Source organism: Nyctereutes procyonoides, unplaced genomic scaffold (assembly GCF_905146905.1).
Source record: "Nyctereutes procyonoides isolate TBG_1078 unplaced genomic scaffold, NYPRO_anot_genome, whole genome shotgun sequence".
Lineage (NCBI taxonomy): Eukaryota > Metazoa > Chordata > Mammalia > Carnivora > Canidae > Nyctereutes > Nyctereutes procyonoides.
This window is the reverse complement of record NW_026575052.1, coordinates 74,888,142-74,913,315: the sequence shown is the minus strand read 5'-3', so window position 1 is coordinate 74,913,315 and position 25,174 is coordinate 74,888,142.

The window sequence follows — 25,174 nt, the reverse complement described above, 5'->3', positions numbered from 1 at the left end:
TTTATTCCATCTACATTCAATGTGTAGTGCTATGTGGATCCATAGACTTATTCTAATGCTGCCTTCTAGAATTCAATAGAAATGATCTAAAAGGAGTGGGTTTGGGAGCTAAGCAAAATAGCAAAGGTCAGTAGATTTCTTGGGAGGGCCTGCTAAATGTCCAGTGATTTTCAGAAATTTTTAAAACTCCATTAAGAGATATCTAGCATCACACTCTTAAAGTTTTGCATTCAGTATTGTAAACTAAGTGACGTATGTTCCTTTGATGATAAAGTTGCCATTTGAAATTCTTGAACTTGTCAGTACGTTTTTAATTTAGAGAAATTATGAGGCGTTACCCCAAAATGGTTAGCCTATTGTTTTGACCTTAATAAAGAAACCACTAAACATTTAAAACCAAGTATAGCCATTTTTTAATGAGTGTCAATGTTGTGTTGAATTTGGCATTGATTTGGGACTCAGGCACTGAAGAACTTTTTAGATCTGGGGCTTACTAGCTGCCTGCCTTTTGTCATTTTATTTAACTCTTTAGTTCTCAATTTCTTTCTGTGTAAAAAAGGACAGTTACTAGGATTATGGTAAGGATTAAGTTTATCATATTTAATGTACCTAGTACAGGTCTGGCACATTTTAGTGCTATGATAGCTATTATTAGTATCATCATTACCATTATTGTTAAATTCCATCCTTTCTAGATATGACAATAATTTCTAAAGCAGAAGCTGTGATTCCAAGGGTACACAAGAAAATAGTACCAGAAACAAAAGGACTTACATTTTTCTAGATCGGTGTATTTTGCTAGTATTTCCTATAACACTCAGCCAAATCTTTTGAAATATGAATCCAGGGGTGCCTAAGTTAAGCATCTGCCTTTGGCTCAGGTTCTGGGATTGAGCCCCACATTAGGTTCTGTGCTCAGTGGAAAGTCTGCTTCTCCCTCTCCCTCTGCCTCTTCCGCCTCTGCTTATGCTCTTTCTCTCTCTGAAATATAAATAAATAAATATATACAATCTTAAAAAAAAGAAATAAGAATCTAATATTAGTGGACTGGCTTGACATTAAAAAAAATCAGTTTGAGGGTAATTGTTGGTGTCAAAAGACATTTCTCCAGAGGGCTTGCTATTTCAGAAGTGGGCAGTATTGAGAGTGTGGGACTACATGCCACAGGGTGTTTGAGTAGTTTACATGATACATTCTTTGTCATGGACACTTATGTTGTTACCATAAAACTGTCAGGGAGAAAGTAGCCCATGCTGCTTATTTTTCCTCTACTATCCTAAAGTTGTTCTCATCAGAAGACTAAGCCAAGAAAAAAAAATATAAAAAGAAAACCAGTGATCTTTATCCAGTGATTTTTCAAATAACAAATCAAGAGATATGAGAAAGCAAAGGATTTTTAAAAATAGGTTTGATGGTGCTTAAACTGAAAAAAGATAAATATTTACTTAAAATGAGAGTTCACAGAGAAACAGTAAAGGAAACTGATTGCCAAATAAGCAGAAAGCATTTTATGAATAAAACTGTGGAGGAATTAATTTTTAAAATTAAGACAGTAATTGGAATAATGTCATTAGTTTTATTACTGCATATTATTACATATAATGTATGTAAGTATTGCCATGTAAAAATATAAATGAAATTTAAAAAATCTCATTGGACTGCACATCTCTTATATTGTCTTTTTATTTTGCAAACTCCAGAGTGTATTTTTTATTCTTCTAAGAAGTAACAAATAATTTGGTGACTACACGTAGCACTGATTGAAATGTTTAAAGTGCAGTAATATTAGAGTAACAGCATAACTCTATCCCTCCACCTCCCACCACCTCCATCCTCACAAACTCACAAAGGTGTTCATGTTTCTAATTACATTTAAAGAATACAGCAGTTCAGCCTGGGAAGTAGGCTGCTAAACAGGTCAGCCTCTCACTGACTCAAATTGATAAATAGAAATCTGAACACTTATCTCTTTACTTCAGCCAAGGACTCTTGAGGCAATCTCGTTTCTAAAAGTAAGCTTGGAGATTCTAGAAGTCTGATTTGAGGCCTCCTCAGTAGGTTAAACGAGGTAGAAATAAAGTTCACCTATAAATATGGATGTCTGTAGAGATGGATGTTTCCTATCTAATGTATTTCATCTTAGCAGATAATTACTACTCTATGGACTAAATGTTTGTGTTCCCCTAAAATTCATATGTTGACACTGTAATCCCCAGTGTGGTAGTGTTTGGAGGTGGGGCCTCTGCAAGGTAATTAGGTAAAAGTGGTGTAGTCTTCATGTGGATTAATGCTCTTATAAGAAAAAGAAAGAGATCCATGTCCTCTCTCTATGCATATATACCCTTCTGAGAAAGAGAGAAAGAGATCTCTCTCTCTCTCTCTCTCTCTCTCTCTCTCTCTCTTTCAGGGTCTATATATAAATATGTGAGGACATAACCAGGGAGAGGGCCCTACACCAAGAACCCAGCCATGCTGGCACCCCAATCTCAGACTTCCAGCCTCTAGAACTGTGAGAATTTGTTGTTTTAGTCATCCAGTTTATGGATTTTGTTACAGCAGCTCAAGTTGACAAAGACAACTACCAATTTGAATCTAATCCAAACAGAAATATGGATGTCCATATAGACAAACATTTTCTACACTACACTTTTTTTTTTTTTGAGAAAGAGCATGTGCGCAAATGGGGGGTGTGAGACAGAGGGAGAAGGAGAGAGAGTATCTCAAGCTGGGCATGGAGCCCATCAAGAGGCTCAATCTTAAAACCCTGAGATCATGACCTGAGCTGAAATCAACAGTTGGATGTAACCAAACTGAGCCACCCAGGAGCCGCTACTGCACTACACTTTATAAGAAATACCTATGTTAACACCAGTGACTTTTTATTTTTAAGGATGTTTATTTTTATTTCTAAGAAATTTTCTTCAGAATTTGCCTTCTTCAGGGATGCCTGAGTGGCTCAGCGTTTCAGCTGCCTAATAATCTATTTGGGAATAACTGATAACATTTTGATGCAGTTCTACCTTATGTAAGGAGTTCCAAATTGAATGATATTAAGAAATCCGCTATACTATGGCTAAACTGTTAGGTATCTTGAAGTATTTGTAAGCAAATTAGAACACCTATGTTATGGACAAAAGGTGAAAATAGAAAAACAGAATGTTAGAAATTAATATTGTGATAATAGTTCCCTTCTTATAAAAAGGCTACAGGAAATCTTCTCAAGAAGATAGTACTAGAAATAATTGATAATTTGATGACATTCACCAAATTAGGGTAATGAAAAGACAATGTATTTGGGGAGATAATCATGTATTTGGGGAGTCACATAGCAGTTGGAAAGGAAGTCAAGGTTTTCACTGTATCATTTACATTATGATGACTCTAAGAACCTTGAAATATTTTGGTTTTGAGGGAAAGGATGAAATGCACAAAAATATATAGAGGACTATAATGAGGAGTTTAGTGATCAGGTGTTCTGTACCTCCATTGAGGGTGGATTGGCACTGTATAAGCAAGCAAAAAAGACATGGGCTAAATGTGAAGAAAGCAATTGTCAAACTGTTGAGCATCAAATTAGCTAATGGGTTGTTTAATTTTATTTATTGCAGATTACAAAGCAGATGAGTGTTAATCTTAGTTTAGTTAGAGCTCTTTGTTTAGACACAGGACTGACAAGTTAATATCTGATGCAGGAGTTAGCGAACTTTTTCTTTAAAGGGTCAGATAGTAAACATGTTCAGTTTTGGGGACCATGTGACCTCTGTTGCAACTATTCAGCTCTGATGTGATAGGATGAAACTGCCTTAAACAATGTAAATGAATGAACATGGTTGTTTTCCAATAAATCTTTATTCATAAAAACAGGAGGCAGGTGGAATTTGGGCCATAGTTTGCCAGTTCTGTGATCTGATATTTTCCTGTAGAAGACTGGAACGTTTGGTTGGTAGAGTTTAAGAGGAATGATGATAAGTGGACTCTATTTCTGTGATTTTATTATTCTATAATTAATTATTTTTATAATTCTCAATTGTTCTATAATTTTTAAATTCTATCATAGTTCATCTTGGGTATGGCCTTTAATGGAAAAAAATCCAAATCTTTACAATTTCACACTTATTTGCCTGTATAACCCTGAGATCCTCTCCAGGCTATAAGCATCTTAAAGACAGAGCTGATTTACTTCACTTCTGCATTTCCCATGCACAGTATAGTGCCCATCACTAAGTAGATATTTAATTGATATTTTAATTGATTGAAGCAATCAAATGTTTAAATATTTCCAGTCTGCCTTAAGTGCAATAAAAAATCTGAAAAATCTAGAAACAAGGTAAGTATTCAAGGGTCCCTTTTTATACAATAATAAGCATACCAATAAATGTTTCTTTTTGCCTTTGGAAACATTTTTATTCCTGCAATACCCAAAAAAGCTCTTGATTGAAACCTTGTATTCAGGGATTCCATGTAGTGAGAGACACACAGATCAGATAGGTTTATGTCAGAGAAATATCAAATACAGCGTGTGGAGCACTAAAATCCAATTTGGCACTATTGTAAAGATTCTCCTACCTGTGACCCTGCAGAAACAACTTCCAGGGGCCTCATTATTAAATCCTTTTGTGGGAGCAATAAATATGACCAGGATATAGCAGATTTTCTTTAAGTTCCAGTGACAGCTGATGGGCAGAAAATGTTGACTGGAAAACTTTACAAGGAGAAAGTGAATGCCTCATTCTAAGAGTAAGTTTTACAATTATCGTTGAATAAAGAAAGGCAAGTTGCAGATCCACCAGTGACGGTAAAGGATGGCACGGATGAACAAACTCCATATTCACATTCACTGAAGTTTTTCCAGTTGTCCAATAACTGCTACAATGAACAAAACAACTTGTGGGATTGAAAAGGTAATTTTATTTTTTTCTTAATAGTCTCTCCTTCCTTATTTTGTGGGTTTCATTTGTCTTCTGCCCTGACTAAAAACTCTGGGAACCCTTATCTGGTTACTCCTAAGAAATAGAAATTTTTACTGTCATTTAAGTCATAACCAAAATTCATTTCTGAAATTAAAAAATGTCTTGTCTCTACTAGATAACTTTCTCTTCTAAAACAAACCCAAAACCGGACAAACTATATGAAACAACAATTTTGAAGGCATTGGACATCAGACATAGAAGGACAGTGAAAATGAGGAGAGACAAAATAAGTGAGATGAGCCCTCTGATAGTTACAGTAGCCTTGAGAGAATTCCCAGACTGTAATGCAGGTTGAGACAACTCAGGCAGAACCCAGAGGACATTTGGAATTGAAGAGATAGAACTGGGAGTTCCAGGTGACCAAATCAGCTGCAGTGTATAGAACAGAGTCCTGGAAAAGAGAGAGTTGTACAAATAAACAAGAGGATCCACTTGAGTTTTTAGCAGAGCACTGATCAGTATATGTATGTGAGAAAACAATAAACCTGAGTTCAGGGAATGAAACCACCTGAAAAGGTTGCCAGGAACATTATGTGTCAGTCAGTCAAGGTCGGAATAGTACCTGTCTCATCAGCCAATGTGGAAAATTTCACAATTATGGGGTGCTGGGCAGAGAGCTCAGAAATATCTTGCCTCAGTACAGTGGAATAATTATCCCTAAAATAAATAATGTTTCATGTACTCAAAAATTAAAAAAAAAAGTTGAGACATGGAAGATATAAAAAAAGATGTAAATCAAACTTCTTAGAGGTGAAAACTCCAGTGTGTTAAAAAAAACTATCCTGAATTGGATTCATAGAAGAGTTGATATCACAGAAGAAAAGATTAGTGAGTTTGAAGGCATAGTAATAGACAATCCAAAATAAAACATGAAGAGAGAAAATGAAATTTTAAAAAATTGTGCAACTGTGAGACAACTGAATATAATTTAATATACACATAGATGTAGTTCCCAAAGGTGAAGTGAGTGGAAAAATATGTGATAAAATAATGGCTGACCATTATCTGAATTTGATGAAAACTGTAGACCTGCAGAGCGAGGAAATTTTATAGATCCCAAAGAAAGGAATAAAGAACACTGGAAATGATAACTCTACCAGTCAATGCATAAAATATTTTCCTTATTTAAATCTCCTAAAGATATAATTGTTTAAACAAAAATTATAATGTACTGTAAGGTTGATTTTATATTTATAATATGTATATATGTATATATATATAAAATGTAACAAAATAGCATAAAGATCAGGAGAGGAGAAATTAAAGTATAATCTTGTAAAGCTGTTATACTATGTTTTTTTTAATATCATGGTATATTTGAAAGTAGGTTGTGATAAATTAAAATGAACCCTAGAGCAATCTCTAAAATATCAAAATGAAAAATTATAATAAATAAGCCAGAGATCAAATGGATTCATAATAATATTCAATCTAAAAGAAATTAGGAAAAGAAGAAAAAGGAAACAACAAAAAAGATGAGGTAAATAGCATGACTTAATCATATCAGTAGCCATATTAATTGCAAATGACATGAATACCTTCCAAAAAGGCAGATCTTGAAAGATTGGATAAAAAAGCAAGACTCATTTTGTATTTTACCTTCTAGAAATCTACTTTAAATGTAAAGACAAATAGATTAAAAGGTTGAAAATATATATAATGTTCATTATAAAAGATCATCTTCCCCTCAAACTTTCAAAAGTTTCAGAGTTTCTGTAGTTGTAATTAACAGAAACAACAACAACAACAAATCAATGAAGAAGAAATGACGCCTATCATTTTAACAAGTATAAAATAATTGTTAAGAAAATAAACTCTTGGGTAAGAGTAATGGTATTCAGAATCATCTTCCTCCCTTGACAGCTCCTCTGACCCTGAGTATCTTCACCAGGAAAATCAAAGTTGTGATGGTCTCCATGTCAGAATTTTTTTGTGCATTAAGGGAGTTTGCTTGAATATGTAACATGCCATGTTGCAGTTATTGTCATTATTACAAAACAATGGCCTGGAAGCAATATAGGTCCTTCATTATAAAATATCTCACTTCTAATAGTTAAAAAAAAAGGAAAATATATGTAATGTTAACAAGAATCAAAATAAAGTGTCTCTTAATACGAGACAAAATAGATTTCAAAGAAAAGAATATTCTTAAGGATAAATTCCCCTCACAATGATGAAGGGTCATTTAGTAAAAAGGACATATTAATATGAAATGTTTGTTTGCCAAGGAACAGAGCACTGAAATACATGAAACAAAAACTTGCAGATCTTCAAGGAGAAATAGACAAATCCATAACTGAATGTGGAGATTCCAGTACTCCTCTCTGGATAGATAATTGCTTGAACAATTATATAATCAGTGAGATATTGACTTGAAAAGCAACTGTCTAATTAACACTTACAAAACGACTCCACACAAGGGTTGAATGCACATTCTTTTCAAGTCTTATGGAACATTTGCCAAGATATACCGCATTCTGAACCATATAATACAAGATTAAATAAGCTTAAAATGATTCAAGTTGCACAAAGTATGTTCTCTAACTATAAAGAATTAAATTAAATTAATTATAGAGAATTCTAATTAAACTAGAAATCAAGAAGAAATATCTCTGAAAAATCTTCAAGTATTTGGAAACTAAACACATAATTCTGAACAACTCACATGTCAAAGAATTAATCAAAAGAAAAATTTGAATTTTTTTGAACTAAATGAAAATGAACGTACATTGTCTCAGAATTTATAGCATAGGGTGTCTTTAGTAGAAGAAAGTTTCAAATCAATGACTTCAGTTTCCTGCTTAAGAAGCTAGAAAAAGCAAAACAAAATAAACTAAACCTGAAGTAAGCAGAAGGAAGGAAATGGAAGAAGCAGTCAATTAAATAAGAAGCAGGAAAGTAAGAGAAAAAAAATCTGGTTGGTTGAGAAGCTGGTTGGGTGAGAAGATCAATAAAATCAAATATCTACCAAGACTATCATGAAAAAAGGAAAGAAATTACCAATAAAAGAAATGAAGTGAAGATCATCACTTAGTTTGTGATTCTGGGGTCCTGGGATCCAACCCTGCATTGAGCTCCCTCCTCAGCGGGGAGTCTGCTTCTCCCTCTCCTTCTGCCCCTCCGCTGCTTGCTCTCTCTCTCTCTCTCTCCCTCTGTCTCTGTCAAATAAATAACTAAAATCTTAAATAAAGAAATATGCAAACTTAGCAAGGTTGCAAGATACAATATCTGTATACAAAAAATCAATTGTATTTCTATATACTGCCAATAAATAGTTGGAAACTGAAATCAATTATAATAACATCAAAATAAGAAATACTTGGGAATAAATACTACAAAACTGTATGAAACACATACTGAACCCTATAAAATATCACTGAGGGAAATTAAAAACCTAAGAGAATGAAGAGATGTACTTTATTCCAAGGTCTGAAGACTCAATATTGTTAAGTCGATATATAGATCGGAAACAATCCCAGTCAAAATCACAGCAGCCGCTTTGTAAAAGTTGACAAGTTGAATCCAAAATTCATATAGAAATGCAAAGGATCTGGAATAACTGAAAAAGAAGAGCTAAATTGGAGACTAGAATTATTTAATTTCAGAACTTATTATAATGCCAAAGTAATCAAGATTTTGTGATTAATGGCATAAAGATAGACAAATTCCAGAAATAGACCCCCACAGACAATCTTTTTGATGCTTTTTAAATAGATTTTCTTTCAAAGCAGTCTTTTGGTTTACAGAAAGATTAAGCGGAGGGGGGTGGGTGGTGCCAGGGTGGCTCAGAGGTTGAGCATCTGCCTTTGGCTCAGGTCATGATCCCAGGGTCCTGGGATCCAATCCCGCATCAGGCTCCCTGCAGGGAGCCTGCTTCTCCCTCTGCCTGTATCTCTGCCTCTCTCTCTCTGTGTCTCTCATGAATGAATAAATAAATCTTTTTTTCTTTAAAGAAAGATTAAGCAGTAAGTACAAAGTTCCCATATACACTTTCACAGGCTCCTCCTTGCTCTTTTTCAAATTTCCCTATTATTAATAGCTTGCATTGGTGTGTAGTGCACTTATTATAGTCAATGAGCCAATATTATTCATTTTTTGTTAACAAAAGTTCATAGTTTACATGAAGGTTCACTTTTTGTGTTACACGTTCTATGAGTTTTGACAAATGTGTGATGGGCATGTACCTACCATTATAGATTCATATAGGATAGTTTCACCACCCTAATATTTCTCTCCTTCTTCCTGCAACACTGGAGAACAGTTTTTCTCAATCTCTCTCTATTTTTCCATCTCCACAGTTTTGCCTTTTCCAGAATAACATGTAGTTGTAATTATACAGTATGTAGCCTTTTCAGATTGGTTTCTTTCACCTAGCAATATGCATTTCCTCCAGGTCATTTTGTGGCCTGACAACTCATTTTTTAATTACTGAATAATATTCCACTGAATGAATGTATTACAGTTTATTTATCCATTTACCTGCCTAACGACATCTTGGTTGCTTCCAAGTTTTGGCCATTGTGAATAAAGCTGCTATACATATTTTTATGCATGGTTTTGTATGTATATTAGTTTTCTACTCAATCAGGTAAGTATCAAGAAGTGTGATTGCTGGGTCATATGGTAAGTGTATTGTGGTTTTAATTTCCAATTTCCTAATAATATGAGATGCTAAGCATCTTTTCAAATGCTTATTTTCTAACAGCATATCTTCTCTGGTGAGGGGTCTATTCAGGTCTTGGCCCATTTTTTAATTGGGTTGCTTGTTTTCTTTTTGTTGAGTTTTAAGACTTCTTTGTGAATTTTGGATACCGGTCCTTTGGCACACATGTTTTGTCAAGAGTTTCTCCTGGTCTGTGGCTTGGGTTGGTTTATTTTTTTAATTTTTAATTTTTTAATTTTTATTTTTTTTTTATTTTTCCTCTTAACAGTGTCTTTCATAGGCCAGGAGTTTTTAATCTTGATGAATTACACATCCTTTTTTTTCTTTCATGGATCATGCTTTTGGGTTGTATCTAAGAGATCATTTCCAAACCCAGGTCACTTAGATTTCTTTAAGTTATTCTGAGAATTTTATATTTTTTCAGTTTATGTTTAGTTTTATGATCCACTTTGATTTTTTTTTTGAAAGGTATGGTGTGGGTTTAGGTTTTTTTTTTTTCTTTTTTGTATATGGATATTTAGTTGTTCCAACACCATTGTGGTAAAGGCTATCTTTTCTCCATCTAATTGCCTTTGTTCCTTTGTCAAAGACCAAATAACCATTTAGGTATGGGTGTATTTCTGGGCCTACTGTTTTGACTCATTGATCTATTTGTCTGCTAATTGATTTTTTTTAAATTTTTATTTATTTATGATAGTCACAGAGAGAGAGAGAGAGGCAGAGACACAGGCAGAGGGAGATGCAGGCTCCATGCACCGGAAGCCCGATGTGGGATTCGATCCCAGGTCTCCAGGATCGCGCCCTGGGCCAAAGGCAGGCGCCAAACCGCTGCGCCACCCAGGGATCCTCTGCTAATTGATTTTTGAATGTACCTGGAATAAATCCTATTTGGTTGTCATGTATAGTTCTTTTTATGCATTGTTGGATATGATTTGCTGATATTTTAAGATTTTTGTGTCTTTGAGACATATTGGTCTATAGCTTTTTTTTTTCTTGTCTTTGTCTGGTTTTTGGTGTGAGGGTAATGCTGATCTCATAGAGTGATTTAGGAAGTACTTTCTGGAAGATATTATAGAAAATTAATATAAATTTCTTCTTTAAGTGTTTGGTGGAATCCACTAGTGAACCCACTTGGGCCTGATGCCTTCTTTTGGAAGCTTATTAATAATTAATTTCTTTAGTAGATAGATATAGGCCTATATTCAGATTCCCTTTTTCTCCTTGTGTTGGTTTTGATGGATTGTGTTTTTCAAGGAAATGGTCTATTTCATCTTGGTCATTAAACTTGTGGACATTGGATTCTTAATATTCCTTTATTATTCTTTTATTGTCCAGAGGACTGGTAGTGGGGTCCCCTCTTCCATTTCTGATACTGGTACTTTGTGTCTTCTCTTTTTCATTCTTTGTTTCTCTTCTTTTCCCCCATGTTAACTTGGTAAGAGATTTATCAATTTTAACAATCTTTTAAAAAAATAAACTTTTGTTTCATTGATTTTGCCTATTGATTTCTTTTTTATAGTATCATTGAAATTGATATTGAAAAATTTCCAAAATTTTGATAAGCCTATTTCCTGACCATAAACCATCCTCCCCATAAAACACCTGCCCATGGCCACCCAAAGATTCTTGAGTAAGTTGCAGAACTTATCTGATTTAAAATCTAACTTTCCTTTCTCTGTGCTCTTGTAATGAATAGTGAAATGATGAAAGGGAGGGAAAATACGGTTTTTGCTTTTGAAGTGATATTTTTTTTCTAAGTTTTATATTTAAAATTTAGATGGGGATGAAGGAGTGGATTTGTTGTAATGAGCCCTGGGTGATGTATGGAACTATTGGATCCCTATTGTACATACTAATGTGACACTATATATTAACTAACTGGAAGTGAAATAAAAACTGAAAAAAACAGAATATATTATTAAAAAGCATTTTTGGAATGATTGATACTATATCTTCATTAGCACTAGAAACACCTGACATTTATAGAGAAACCATTCTGTTTTCTCATTTCTATAATCTCTGTAATTTCCTATCTCATCCTTCTTTTTGGTGCTTAAAAAAAAAATCTCACAGGGTATTATTTGCGTCTTAAGGCTTTCCTTTCTGTTTAAGCAAGTGCCTCATGATATCTGTGAAATACCACTCTTTCTTTAATTTGGACATTTTGGTCTATGTCCTTGAGAAATATGAAGCTTGTGGGCATTATAGCAGTTTTGTGATTCACCAGCAGGTTACAATTTGAGGCATTGACTTTAAATGAAAAATGTTATGATCGGACTTTAGTTTACCTTAGAAAAATGCTTTCTTCTCATGTAGTTTCAGAAATAGGAAAGATCAATCTCTGTGCTCTCACTGCTGTATATCTGTGATTCAGCTTCAGGGGAAGCCATGATAAGATATGGCACTCACATCTTTGTGTTTCACATCTACTCTGGTCTGTTACAGTTGCATTGAAATAAAAAATTTTAAAGCAGTGCAAAATCTGTATTTTGAAGAGTTTGTCTATATAGATGGGGTTTAGCATGGCATATTTTATAGTCCAAGTCTGGTGATTCGAAAGGATGGTTCTACTTAAAAGGAGATGCTTGTAGTATAATGGAATAATTCCTCTTTTAGAAGCATTTTTGTAGACATTTAATAATTCTGTCTGCAAGTGATAGACTTAAATTTTTATATCATCTCTAATAAAATGTTTATTTACATTTTCACTGCTGGATTTGGTATGTGCTACGCTGAGTAATTTAGACAGTAGTGTTGACACTCAGTTTAACACTAATTTAGAGAATTTTAAAGAGTGTATGAAATACTTTAACATAACTAAATTGGGTAGCTGTGTTTATAGAGAGCTAATGCACTCTAGAGGTGATAAGGAAGCACTGTGGTTTTTAAAAATTGGTTTGAAATGTTATTCATTATATACAACAGAATATATTTATTTACATAATCTCTTGTTAAAAATTAAAGTATAGGCACGCTAGGCGGCTCAGTCAGTTAAGCATCTACCTTGGGCTCAGGTCATGATCCCCCAGGCTCCAGATCAAGCCCCACATAGCATAGGACTCCATGCTCAGTGGTAAGTCTGCTTGTCTCTTTCTTTCTGTTCCCCCACCCCAACTTATGCTCTCTCATGCTCACTCTCACTCTTTCTCAAATAAGTACATAAAATCTTTTTTAAAAAAGTATAATTATGGTACTTTAGCAGGAATAATATAACTATGAGTGCTTGGAATGTCTTCACAACATGCCAGACTGTCTTGATCAATTTCATAACAGTGTTTCTACCACATGATTCACTCACTTCCCAACTAAGATGTCTTTGGTTGAAAAAAGAAATATAATGTAAAAGCAATTGTTTCTGTTGCCTTGTGAGAGACCCCAAGCCCCATCTCTCATCTCCTCTCTCATTTTTTTTTAATGTCAGAGGACATATCCTTTTTCAAAGCCATGTGTAAGGTATTTATGAAGAATAAAATATCTGAGAATTGTGTTGGTTAGCCACACTTTCCTTTTCAGCTCTTATGTTGGAAATATAATATTTAAATTTATATTTTTAGTTATTTCTCCCAGACTTGCTGCATGCAGTTACAGAATTTTTCTAAATGTGTATATGATGGATATTTTTTCTGTAATGTACATTTTATTTTTTATATAAGATTATAGCCAACATTGATACTATCCTGAGTAGATATACTTATCTTTGTTGTTGTTGTCTTTATTTTAAGAAAAATATTGTTACAGAATTTAGAAATAATTCTGGTCCTGGCCATAGAAATACATATAAAAATTGCCATATATGCTGTATTGAACTGATGTATTATTGGACATTTCCACATATAGTAACGTGTGCCAGGGTGTGATGGTAAAAACAAATGAATGACCTTGATTTAGTGATGCCTTTCTCCCCTATCATGATTAACATTGACTTTGTCATATTTCTTTGACTTTCTCAGAACTTGGGCTCTCAATTCTTTGATTTTAAGCATTCCATTCATTTTTTGATCACTGATCCATTGATCTCACCAATATTTCTATTAGTCATCAATCCCTTTTATATTAACTTCTCCACTACTCTACACAGATTCCATGATCTGTCATTGTAATCACTGTCTCACAATTCTCCAGACACTTGTCCTTTCTCCTACCATTATACCCGCCTTGCAAAACACAACCCCAGTTAAATTTGGCCCTTTGACCTATCTACCGGCTCTGAGAAGCTGAATGTTTCTAGAGCAAATCATACACTCTGTTGTTTATTGATTTCTCTTTAAATTAGTTATCATATGTCTCAAACAGGCACTCAAAACTACCTAGCAAAGCTCCTAGGATGCTCACTCATGCACATATACACACTTATATGTAATTCATATATGTATATGAATGAAGATATCAATGAAAAGAGGATGTCAGGGAAAGCACTATTGGTTTTGTTTTTGCTGTTTTTGCATGTAGACTAGATATCTTGTAAGGAGGAGAGGAAGCAATTTAGGTTGATATAAGATGATGAATTGAGTTTTGTACGTATTGCAAAGTGGCTTTGTAAATTCTTAGAGATGTCAAGTAGGCCACGTTATGTGGATATGAAATTTAGAGAAGAGTTTGGGTAAAAAATGAGGAAGTTAGGAAATACTGGTGAATCTAGGAAGAGAACATTTATTAGTGAAAGAACAGGTTTAAGACTCAGACTAGCCAAATGATAACATCTCAAGGCATTGAGGAGTAGATGAACCAGTAAAGGTGAGGAGGAGCTAGAATGTGGATGTAACTTGAATAGTGTTATGTCAGGGAAAATATGGCTTTAGAAAGGAAATGGGTCACCAGTATGGAATGTTCTGGAGATCTGAAATGTGATGAAAAACTGTAAGACTTATTGATATTTATTTTATTTCATTTTTTAAGATTTTTATTTATTTGAGAGACAGAGAGGGAGCAAGAGCATGAGCAGAGGAGGGGTGGAGGGAGAAGCAGACTCCCTGTAGAGCAGGAAGCCAGGCCTGAGATGGGATTCTGGGACTCTGGGATCATGATTTGGGCTGAAGGAAGACGCTTAACCAACTGAACCACCCAAGCATTCTATTTTATTTTTTAAAGATTTTTTTAGGGATCCCTGGGTGGTGCAGCGGTTTGGCGTCTGCCTTTGGCCCAGGGCGTGATCCTGGAGACCCGGGGTCGAATCCCACGTTGGGCTCCCGGTGCATGGAGCCTGCTTCTCCCTCTGCCTATGTCTCTGCCTCTCTCTCTCTCTCTGTGACTATCATAAATAAATAAAAAGACTTACAAAAAAATAAATAAAAAAAAAGATTTTTTTAGATGTATTAATTTATTTTGAGAGAGAGAGAAAGAGTGAGAGGGAGGGGCAGAGGGAAAGAGAGAGAAAGAGAATCTCCAGCAGATTCCCAGCTGAGTGCAGAGTCTGATGTGGGGCTCAATTCCATCAGCCTGAGATCATGACCCAGCTGAAACCAAGAGTTGGATGCTGAACTGACTGAGCCACCCAGGCGCCTTATGTTATTGACATTTAGTTAGCAGTGAGGTCATGGGTGACCTGAGGTGGAGAGTAGTTTTGTTGAGTTGTGGAAGCCACATTAGAGTGAATAAAGGAGCAGGAGCTGAGGGAATGGAGACACATGCAGAACATTTTCTCAAGAAGCCATGCCAAAAAATGTGAAGCTTGAAAGAAGGTAGAACAGTATGTGGAAAGAGAAGGGGAGTGAGATGACGTGTCTGTTTATTTCCTAGTTTTTATTTGAGAGAGGTTGAGCATTGAAATGCAAGCCTAGCTTCATTGCTAGCATGAACTCATCTGAAGAAAGAGAGGTGATGTGTAGTCTGGGAAAAGATATTTGAAGCTCAGAGTCTGGCATCTTTTATCCTGTAGTGAGAGACAGAGAGACAGAGAAACTGAAGGCAGAGGGCATACCAGTTTGTTATGCATTTCCTGCATGAAAGAAAATCCTATTGGGGTCCTATTACTTGTGTTGTGGCTTAACTACTAATGGACTCTCCCAAGCAGCTCCAGTGAAAAATTTATTTATTAACTTATACATGGTTAGTTAGTTTTAATCAGGTTCTTAGGAGCTCTTTTGGTACATTAATATAACAGAGTTTCTAGACCCCCCAGAAGGCGATGGACTGTGGAACAAGATGCCTATATTTAGATGTTGCTGGTTCAAACTGGCATTTGGTTCATCAGCTAGAAAAAGGAATAAAAATAGTAGTAACCATTTGTTCAGAATATGTGTCATCATATTCTGTGCTGCACACATTTTTTCATCCTTTCTACAACTTTGCTAGAGGGTTGTTATTATCATTATGTTACAGGTGAAGGAACTGAGGCTCAGATGATTGTTTTTGTTTACATTTTACTGTAGAAATATTCAAACCTACACTAAAATAAAGAGAAGGGGGCAAGAAAACCCCAGAAGACCCACATTGAAGAATTACCAATCTTGTTTCACCTACGCTCTCTTCCGTACATGCCCACAATATTTTTCTTTCCTACAGCTCAGGGAATTTAAATGCCAAGGCCAAGGCTACATAGTTAGCATGCTGTTCAAGTCTCTCCTAGGGTTAAGCACTAAGTTGACTCATTGGGAGTGCAAACACAAAGATCTGGTCTTTTTCATCACCACCACCACCACCACCACCAAGTATTCCATAGGCTTTGTTCTGTGAGAATTGATTCTGTTAGTCATTACAACAATACCATGTGATTAGTGTTAAAGATAGGGAAACTGAGTTACAGAGAAGACAAGTGACTTCCCAAGAGTGATAAAACTGGGTTCTAACTCAGATGGTCTGGCTCTAGAACTGGTACCGTCTGGGATCCCTGGGTGGTGCAGCGGTTTGGCACCTGCCTTTGGCCCAGGGCGCGATCCTGGAGACCCGGGATCGAATCCCACGTCGGGCTCCCGGTGCATGGAGCCTGCTTCTCCCTCTGCCTGTGTCTCTGCCTCTCTCTCTCTCTCTCTGTGTGACTATAATAAATAAACAAATATTAAAAAAAATAGAACTGGTACCGTCTGATAGGCAAGGCAACCCATAGATAATTTTGGAGGATTTGAGATATCATAAAAGGAAATAGAAGGGAAAATCTTTTAGTCTCGCTGGGTGGCTGGCACCCCTTCCTGCTAGCGTTTGGATCTCCTTCTCCAGTTATAGCATCCACAAGGAGAGCAAACATTCGTGTCACAGCACTGACATTATTTAGAACAATGGGTCTAGCTCTTCTCTAGTCTATGTGGCCAAGTCAAAATGAAAGCAGAGATAATTTTGACATCAATGCTAGACTCTAGCCTGCTTGTGTTTAAGAGGCTGCTAACCGAATGATGTAGTACAAGTTGGCAGGGTCAGACTCTAAAAAGCCTTGCAGAGGAATAAAACTAGAAGCTTTTTAACTGCCAGCTATACCTTGTTTAAGCCATGATGAATTCAAATGAGCTAGGCTGTATTTCCAGCATGCCCGCGGGATCATCATGTTACTTTGAATTATATAATATCTCAGTCATTGATAAGTATTATTCTTTCATCTGGAGTAGAGAAGAGTAGAAAAAATTGCATCAGGAAGAAGATGTTCCTCTTGATTTATTTTTTTGGTTCCCCATGGATATTCAGATATTATTCAGATATTCCTCAGATTAATTGCTTATGTGATTAGCAGTGGTTTTTGTGCTTGCTCTAGGGATTAAAATGGCAGCTTTGTTACCCTATCATTCAAAGGCAAATGGATAGGGATGCACACTTATAGCCAGGATGCTGGTAGGAGGAGGGGAAAGAAGAAAAGACAGGAAGGGAAATGAAATGAGTAGGTGGTGGAATAATTTTTTTTTTGTTAAGAATCATAATATTCTGAGGCAGATGGTGGGTATATGAAAATTATCACTTAGAGACGAAATTCTTTTTAGAGGGGTCAGTTGATGTCAGAATTTGTATCTCTTGATTTGTGGCCAAGAATTGGGCAATTGCACCGTTTTTGTTTTGCCTTGAAACTCCTTTCTTAGAAATTCAAGCAAAACCTTCTATTAATGCCTGTGAACTGAAAGGCAGTTCTCTTGGTTGATGTTGAGAGTATGCCAGTGGGAAGGTAGGTTGCTTTTGACTGATGAACTGTTTTGGAGAAACATTGTTCTCTAAATTGCTTCCAAGTTTATTTTGTAAAATGCTTTGGAAGGTTATATTTTCTAGATGCTTGGCACACTGCTGGATATCTAGCATTCAGCAAGTGAACCCTTTTAGTTATTTATCAAAAAAAGTCTCAGACTCCCACTCACCTTGCAAATTCTTATTGAGCTTTTGATGGAAATAAACTAACTCTCACTGCATTCACTTTCCTACTTAAAAAAAGGGAGAGAGAGAAGGAAGGAAGGAAAGAAGCCTTTGTCACAATGATTCATTTGAGGCAACCGCCCATATCCCAGTTCATCTGAAGTTCATTAGGTTCCAATTCCCCCAAATGCCAAGCTCCAATAACATTGTAATCCAAGAAGTCAAGGAAATAATTTATCCTAACAGTTTATATACTTGTAAATGCCTTGCTAGCCTTGTGATGTACATCGTTGTGTTGGGCTCATTACTATATTTGACAAGTTTATATGTTAACTTTGGGCAATAGGAATTTTACACATTAGAGAACATAATACTGGCCATATGTTGGCTAGCCACACATTTGAATTCTATATTAGTTTGTATAATATGAAGGTTTGAAATCATTGCTTTGAAGAATGTTTTACTCTTTTCACAAGCTTTCAGAACTGATTTTGAAGAATATAATTGCAAACTGTACTCCCTCCTTTGTATGTCTCTTAAAATTATTATTGAGGCATATAACACATGGTTATGTGGCTAATGAAAATGCAAAGGAAAGGTAAAATATTAACATTTGTTTTACTAGATGCATAGTTATTCAAGAGCATTAGAGTTAAGAAAGGTAAATTTGACTCAGAAAAAAAAAACTAGTATTGGTGAGGGTAAATTAAAAGAGAAAAAGAGACTAACTTAAGATCTTTCTTTCCTAATTTACAGGAGAGGAGTAATGCACTTTGTCATATTTCCTTTTTTTGTTTCATTGAGCTGGTGGTAGGATGGAGGGGTGGTCATGGTTGAGGGGGAACTGTTGAGGATATTAGTTTGGACTTCATACAGCCTTTGTCTATGCTGTTTGTATGGGTATATTCCTCAAATTTCAGACTGTTCCTTTACTTTGGGCATTGCATTAGTTTTCTAGGATTGCCATACACAATACCATAAACTAGGTGCCATAAAACAACAAAGGTTTATTCTCCTATAGTCTGTAGGCCAAAAGTCTAAAATCAAGGTATCAACAGGGTCATGCTTTATCTGAGACTTTGGGAAGAATCCTTCCTTGACTCTCCCTAGCTTCTGGTGGTGGCCAGTAATCCTTGGTGTTCCTTGGCTTGTAGATTCTTATCTAATCTCTGCCTCCTTTGTCACATGGCCATTGTCATGTGTGTTTTTGTCTTTCTTCTTATAAGGACACCAGTAATATTGGACTAAGAGCTTACCTCACTCCAGTATGACTTCATTTTAACTAATTAACCCCAAAGCAACCCCATTTTCAAATACAGTCACATTTACCATATCTTTTTTGGGGGGATCCAACTCGATCCATAACAGTCATGGAGATGATGAATCCTGCTGGTCTTCACTACACACCTGAATATCCTATGGTGGTTGTAGTGGCTTTTTCTCCTGAGAGCTTTTTGGTTTTCATTTTTCAAGAAATGTTCTGTGACTTCCTATCTCTCTACCTAACAGGCTTCTTTCCAGATTGACAATAATAGTAGTGTTTAGCTTTCTCTTCTTTTATCAGTACCCTTTCTAAGGACTAGTCCTGAGATTAGTGTTCTCACAGAGTCAGAGTCTTCTGTTCAGCTCCCCTTGCCCTGTCATTTTTTGAAATCTTTTGAATTTAGAGTGTACCTACTTCTTTAGTAGGTTTTTGCTACCATTTAGTTATTTCATTAGTTACATGAGGCAGAAATTTGTGGTCCAACTTAACTATCATAACCTAGAGGTTTAATTTAAAAAATCTGAGCATAATTTTATGAAATATATGTTAGAAATTGTTGTTAAGAACTGTAAATAATCTGAGATTTTACCCTATGTGCAGACACAAGTTAGTCTGTCACAGTTTCATGGATGCTGGAGAAACAGACATCCTGGGTCAAAGATGAAGAGTGATGTATCACTCACAGCATTGGCAGTAGCCAGAGTATCAGAATTTTGTACCAGTTCCCACCATGTGATATGAAGAGAGTCAGAATACACCTGTACACACAACAGGTTGAATTATACGAGAGGAGCTCTGAGTTTAGGGAACTTGAATCTTTTATAATGGGCAGTAAGCATGACTGCCCTTTGCTTTCGAAGGAGCTTTATCTTTCTTATGCTGTTCAGTAAGCATGTCTGCCCTTTGCTCTGGAGGGAGACACTATATTTGCTGAGGGAGCAAACCAACTCCTTGCTCCTGAGGGAGAAATGATCTCTATCTTCCAAGGCTATTTTTTTTATACAAACATCCTTGAAAGTATAGTCCAGAATGAAGAATAGTCAGTGCCTTGCCAATAAGGCAGTCATAGGTGTGAAGGGGCCCATGGAGAGTTGTCTTCCAACAATTATTACAAGGAGATATTTTCTCATAGGAAGCACTTCTACTGATATTGCTATATTTTATGGAAAATGTGATATTTGTTTAAAGATTTACAATGACAATATATTTAAATGCTGATTAAAATAAGCCCTGCATAGAATAACCTCATGCCATGTGCTTCAGTTTGCATTTACAATATGATTTTAGACATAGTATTATGTGGTAGCTAAAGTAGGGGCTTTGGAAACAGGCAAGATTGAGTTTTATTGCCAATTAGGCTATTTCTTCATCCATGGGTGATTAAAAATCTTAAAAATTGTTTTCTTATTTAATCCTATTTAATCCTCAGAAAAACAGATCAGATTGGAGAGGTTTATTGTCTTTCCCTGTGTCATAGTGCTAATAGAAGATAATCAGGATTCAAACTAAGGTCTACCTGACTTCCAATCCTGAATTCTTAAACACTGTATTATTATAAATCCATGAGGTATCTGGTATAATCAGTAGCAGATGTTTAACATCTAGTACTTAGAATTTATGGGAGAAGCTCCATCAACAGGTACCTGAAAAATATTCTAAAGTACTCTTTGGAAACAGACAAGAGTTGTGTTAAGGAAAAGAAATCAAAGCAGGGAAATTCCCTAGAAAAAGACACCTGTCACTGCTATTACAGAACTTATTTTCAGAAAGAAATTTGTTATAAAAAACAAATTGTCATCCATTAAGGCCTGGATCTTGTATATTAGCTGCTGAGATTGACTAGAATAGCCAGTAAACATGAGCTATGATTTAGATTTATATATTTATTTGATTCATATGTGCCAAAACACTGGAGTAGAAGAGGGAAATATTTATTTTATTTTACTGGCCAGAAGGACAGAAAGTTTCTTTTTTTGTTGGCTTGGTGTGGAAAGGAGTCCTGAGCTGTGTTCCAGGTATTTCAGCTAACAAACAAGAGTTACAGTCTGCTTATGTTTTCTCTTTGTGTACTTGGCTTTGTCAGGTTTGTCTAACCTCTTTCATATGGCATTTTACTTTGATTTTGTTTTATATTTACTGGGTGTTAGCAAGATGCAAGAACGGTAGGAAGTATCAGTTACATAGGTCCCTTCTCAGTAAATGTACCATAGAAATGGAAACACCAAGTGATATTTTCTGAGATGACAGGTGAACATTTTTATTTTAAATTTCTTTTCAGTGATAGGTGAGTAGATTCTCAAGTTGCATACAATTAGAGTTTATTATTTGATATATTTATTTTGCTAGCTTTTAAAATTTTAATATGGTTGGCCATTGTTTTTGTTATTGCTGGCATTTATGCTGTTCTGTTTTCCTTACTTAGTGACTGTACTATTCCAATGCTTAGGTAGAGACCTGTTTCCAATAATTAATAAATACTATTATATAAGGCTTAGGGAAGGAGTTTTGATCCTAAAATAAATGTTTGCATGTAGGACATGCATTTGCCTTTCAGTGTAATGTGAGTTTCCTCTGCCCTGATTAGTGTTGGAGTTATCTTTTGGAGAATGCCAATTAAGTGCAGACCTGCCGTAGGAAATAAATGCCTTTCAAAAATAGGCTGTGTGCAGAGGGGCACGACCTATTGACAAAACATCAAAGTAGGAGGCTAGAGGATTCAATTTTAATCCTGATGGCTCTCCTTATTAAATTTTTAATTTTGGGCAAAATCCCTTAACCTTTGGTGACCGTTTTCTCATTTATAATGTGATGTATGTATATCAAATGTATCTGACTTATGCATATAAAATGCATATGTATTGTTCATTTTATTTCTCTTAACTTTTGTTAAAAGTTAAAGACTTTTAAAGATTTTAAGGTGTTTTATAAAATTCTATGTCCTAGTTTTTGCTGGTGGATAATAAATCGCCCCTAAAACATAGTGGCTTGAAACAACAATTTTTTTCTCTTTCTTATGGATCTGCAATTTGGGCAGAGCTTGATAGGGTGGTTCGTCTCTACTGGATATCAGCTGGGGATGCTTGGGTGGAGGCTTGTGGATCCATTTTTAAGATAGCTCTCTCACATGGCTAGCAAGTGTGTACGGGCCATTATCTGGGAACTCAGTGCTGTGGGCTGGGGGCTGGTTCCTCTTTTTTTTTTTAAATATTTTATTTATTTATTCATGAAAGACACAGAGAGAGAGAGAGGCAGAGACACAGGCAGAGGGAGAGGCAGGATCCATGCAGGGAGCCCCATGAGGAACTTGATCCTGCGACTCCAGGATCATGCCCTGGGCTGAAGGCAGATGCTCAACCTCTGAGCCTCCCAGGCAACCCTGGTTCCTCTTCACCTGCGCCTCTCCATGGGCTATTTGGAGTTCCTCACAGCATGGTGACTGGATTCTAAGAGCAAGTATTCCAAGAGATAGGAAGTGAAAGCTGCAGGTTTTATAGCATTTGAGTTCAGAAACAGATAGTGTTACTTTTACTATATTCTATTTTTCAATTTTTCATAGAGCCCCAATTCAAGAAGAAGGAACTAGACAACACCTTTCAATAAGTAGTGTGCAATTTGGAGGCCATGTTTTAAACCACCGCATTCTGGGTGGTGGTTCCTGAACTACTGACAACAAACATACATCATTATAAATAGCACTCCCAGTGTTTGATTAGCATCTATTTCTTTTTCCTTTAAAAACACGAATTGTCCCTTGATACTCTACATCTTCCCTTACCATAGGCATCGTTGTTCATTTCGTATATTTGTGTAAGAATTTCTAATGAAGCAAATGAACGAAGGACTATAAATCATCAACAATTTGTTGTCATCTGTCTCTAGAAGTATTAAGACTGTCATAAGAAATATGCAATACAACTTGAATTAAGAAAAATAAAACACATCACTAAGGAATTCTTGTTCCATGTGACATCAGTGTATGAGTGTATGTTTGAGAGTAAAGCCTACAGCCGAGCTAGTGACCAGCCTTTGATAAACTGTAATGGAAATACTATGAACACACCCTCACCATTCTGAACAGTGTCACTGATAGTCATCTTAAACAAGATAGGGCAGGATCAAAGTAGAGAAAACACTCCACCAATAAGGGTAGGGTGCGTTTGCAAAAGTTGGCTCAGGGTGTGTAGCAGGGTTTTTCAGCAGCTCCAGAATAGTGAAATAGAGTTGGAGAAGCTGACGGAACGCAAAAGCTGCAAGTCCTTTAAAACGTTCGCTGACACACAATTTCAGCATTAAGGAGGGCACGTGATGTGATGAGCATTGGGTGTTATACGCAACTCATGTATCGCTGAACCCCACATCTGAAACTCATGATGTACTATAAATTGGCTAATTGAATTTAAAAATTGAAAAGAAGGTTTAGCACAAATACAGCTTAGCAACAGTTAAGGATAGAAGATGTGAAATGATTTAAAATGGGATTATGTTTATTTCATGGGAGAGAAAATATGTGTCAAGGAAGGGGAAAGTTAACTTAATATGGGTCACTGAAAATACTAACCAAAGCTAAAACCCAAAAGCTCCTAAAATAGCAAGGGCCTCTGTTGGGATCTATCTCCTTCCAGGAGTCCCGAAGAGCAAAGAGATGGCCAAGTGAGAGTAGCTGGTATCCTGCTCACCTACTATACAAGTTTCTCTACTTCCTTAAGCACATTTAATTCCATTATACTCCTCTCTTATCCTGACAGTACTCACCTGTCATGGCATTTTCACGTCTTTTATAGCTTGTTTGGGTATGTGTACATTCCCTTTACTTAATACACTGTGATACCATAATTCACTGAATGAGTATTGAACTTATTTGTTCCATATAGCAGTCCATTCCGCTTTGTGCAGCTCCACTCATTCCTCATTATTGGCATAAACTCACCCCTTGTACATGGCAACTTTAGATGCACCTTTTATGCTGACAGAATAAATGGAGAGAAGTGTTCATCTGTTGCAAGGGCCTTGTGAATCATAAGCTGGGTTTTTCTAATCACTCCCCTGTCCAATAATGATTTAGGATTGTGTTTTCAGCTAATTGCTTACTACCATATCATGCAAAGTTATGTTAAGAGTAAATGCTTTGGTACTTACACTATGAACATGAAAGATCAAACAAGATCAAATTTAGATTTGTTTTTTTTATTGACTAGTGAGAGAATTAATTTTTTGAAATAGTTAATTTGGAACTTTATTAAATAAATGCAGCATATATTTGAGAATGTAATTTATGTGGTAGCTAAGAGGGGTAGGAAGTCAGCAGTGTTGCTCACCTCTTGTGTCCTCCTCACCACCCATATCTTCATGACCTACCTTTTTATACCAGTTGTTGCTATGGTAACTATATGGAGGTATAACCTGATAGAACCTTGTCTCACCTGATCTAATATTTCTGCCTCCAGACTTCTCTGCTACTGTTGTGTGGGATGTCCATGGGAATATACCCAATCCCTTAGACCTATGCAAAACCTGCAAGGGTGAGAGAATTTGTGATTCATGGGGTAGCCCTTCTGCCCTCAATAAAGCAGAAACCTGTACATGTACTTCCCTTTCCTGCCCTTCATGTAAATAATTCTGAAGTGCATTCAGTGAGGATAACAGGATTGAGTTCTAGTTGCTCATAGTGGTGATCAACTCAATAATGTTTGTTTGTTTATTTATTTATTTATTTATTTATTTATTTATTTATTTAAGATTTTATTTACTTATTTATGAGAGACACAGAGAGAGGCAAAGAGAAAAAGACAGGAGAAGCAGGCTCCATGCAGGGAGTCTGACTTGGGACTCGATCCCGGGACTCTGGGATCACGCTCTGAGCCGAAGGCAGACGTTCACCACTGAGCTGCCCAAGCATCCCAATAATGTATATTTAGATGGCTTTTCCTCCTGTGTGTTTTTACTTTTATCACTTCTGACACCAGACGTGTGGAATTTGTTTCCTCACATGAACTGATTCTCCTATGCCAACCAGAT